We start from the raw sequence: 2729 nt of genomic DNA, 5'->3' as shown, positions 1-2729 counted from the left end.
TTGGACTTCTCGGTTCCACAACCCCTCCACAGGGGTGGAGGACCCATTAAAATGGTCCGCCCCAGGCGTCTTATAGATCCAAATGGATTCCTGAACGCGCTTGGGGATTCTCTGGGGCACGCTAACAGCCACTTGGTCGAGGCCCTGGTGGGTGGCTGGAATGCTGCAATCACTGGGGCATTGGATTGGGTGGCTCCGAAATGCCCTCTCCCCCAAACAGGGTTTGAACTGCACCATGGTTTAATCCGCGGTTACGAGCCCTGAAACAGGAGGTGAGACACCTAGAGCGCCGGTGGTGAAAGTCTCACTCCGAAGATGATCGGACACGGGCTAGAGCTGTATTTTCAGCCTATCACCAGTGTAGTGATACACTGTAGCCAGTGTAGTGTAGTGGTGAGAGTGACGGACTGGGAGCCGGGAGATCCGGGTTCTAGTCCCCACTTGGCCATGGAAGCTCACTGGGTGACTTTGGGCCAGTCACAGACTCTCAGCCCAACCTACCTCACAGGGTTGTTGTTGTGAGGATACAACGGTGAGGAGGAGGATAATGTAAGCCTTCTTGAGTTCCTTGCGAGAGGGAGAAAGGCGGGGTATAAATGCAATAAATAAATAAATAAATAAATAAATAAATAAATATCACGTGGCGATGAAGGCAGCAAAAAAGGAATATTATGCTTCCTCTATTGCATCCGCAGAGTGCTGTCCCAGGAGGCTGTTCCAAGTGGTCTGGAGCCTGGTCAGTTCAGTTGCTCCGGAACTGCTGGAGCATTCTAAGGCCTCCTGTGAGGCCTTGGCAAGGCACTTTGCAGATAAAATTGATCGGATTAGGAGTGTTATTCTGTGCGCTGTGGATACAGTTAGCGAGCAAGAGGCGACCTGTGGCAAATCGGTTTTGTGGGATCGGTTCCAGCTTCTTCCTTCTGATGAAGTGGACAAGGTGCTTTCATCTGTAAAGCCGACCACCTGCTTATTTGATCCTTGCCCATCTTGGCTCATTATGAGCTGTAGAGGAGACTGGGTGAAGAGATCAGGACAGTGGTGAACACCTCCCTGGAGGAGGGGGTGATGCCATCAGCCCTCAAGGAAGCAGTGATAAGACCACTCTTAAAGAAGGCCTCCTTGGATCCCCAAGTTCTAAACAACTTTCTCCCAGTCTCGAATCTGCCATTTTTGGGCAAGATCATTGAGCGGGTGGTGGCAATGCAGTTGAAGACACACTTGGAAGAAGCTGATTATGTAGATCCATTTCAATTGGGCTTCAGGCCTGGGCATGGGACAGAAATGGCCTTGGTCGCCTTGGTGGATGATATGAGGAGGGCTTTGGATAGGGGTGAATGCTCCTTCCTTGTTCTCCTTGACCTCTCAGTGGCTTTTGATACTGTTAACCACGGTATCCTCCTGGACCGCCTGGAGGGGTTGGGCATTGGAAACACTGTATTACGGTGGTTCTGGTCCTTCCTCTCCAGCAGGTACCAGAGGGTAGCACTGGAAGAGGAGATGTCGGACCCGTGGCCACTCACGTGTGGGGTGCCACAGGGTTCCATCCTCTCCCCAATGCTATTTAACATCTATGTGAAGCCGCTGGGGGCTATCATCAGGAGGTTTGGGGTGCGGTGTCATCAATATGCGGATGACACGCAGCTCTACCTCTTGTTCAAATCTTCACCAAGGTTGGCCGTAGAATCCCTGTCCAAATGTCTGGAGATGGTGAGTGGCTGGATGGGGAGGAATAAGCTGAAGATGAACCCTGACAAGACCGAGGTACTTTGGGTGGGAGACAAGAAGAGGTTGGGGGATGTCAACCTGGTGTTGAATGGGGTACGGCTACCCTTGAAAGACCAGGTCTGCAGCCTGGGGGTCATTTTAGACTCCCAGCTGTCCATGGAGACTCAGGTGTCAGCTGTGAGCCAGACAGCACTGTACCAACTCCATCTGATACGGTGGCTGCGCCCCTACCTTCCCGACCGTCTGCTCCCATTGGTAGTACATGCCTGGGTCTCCTCTCATCTAGACTACTGTAATGCACTCTGCGTGGGGTTACCCTTGAAGACAGTTCGGAAGCTGCAGCTGGTGCAGAACGCGGCGGCTCGCCTGAATAAAGGTAACCGCCGGCGTGATCACATCACTCCAGTGCTGAAGGAGTTGCACTGGTTACCAGTTGTTTTCCGGGCCAAATTCAAGGTGTTGGTTTTGACCTTTAAAACCTTATGTGGTTCCAGCCCAGCCTATCTCAAGGAGCACCTCCAACAACACCAGACAGGCCACTCAACAAGATCAGCCTCGGATGGCCTTCTCTCTGTCCCAACAGCCAGGACAGCTAGACTGGTGGGGATGAGGGAGAGGGCCTTCTCTGTGGTGGCCCCCACTCTGTGGAACCCCCTCCCTAGGGAACTCCGCCATGCCCCCTCTTTAATGAGCTTCCACTATGCACTGAAAACTTGGTTATTCAGGCAGGCATTTGGGGTGGGTTAGGGTATTTTTAAATAATGTTTTAATGTATAATTTTACTGTTTTAAATTGTACCATTGTACATCGCCCAGAGTGGCTGGGTGACCGGCCAGATGGGCGATTAAGAAATTTGATAAATAAATTAAAAAAATAAAATACATTCCCAGTCACTGAAAGCCAGTGCTGATCAGGAGCTCACACGCAGCCTCCCTTGCTTTTCAAACAAGGCCCTCCAATCAGATTCACTGCAGCAGCAGCTGGGCCTATCTATATCAGGAGGC

The sequence above is a fragment of the Heloderma suspectum genome, chromosome 4, assembly GCF_057233095.1.
Source record: "Heloderma suspectum isolate Gila_16-S chromosome 4, 16-S_ref, whole genome shotgun sequence".
NCBI lineage: Eukaryota > Metazoa > Chordata > Lepidosauria > Squamata > Helodermatidae > Heloderma > Heloderma suspectum.
This window is presented reverse-complemented; position numbering follows the sequence as displayed.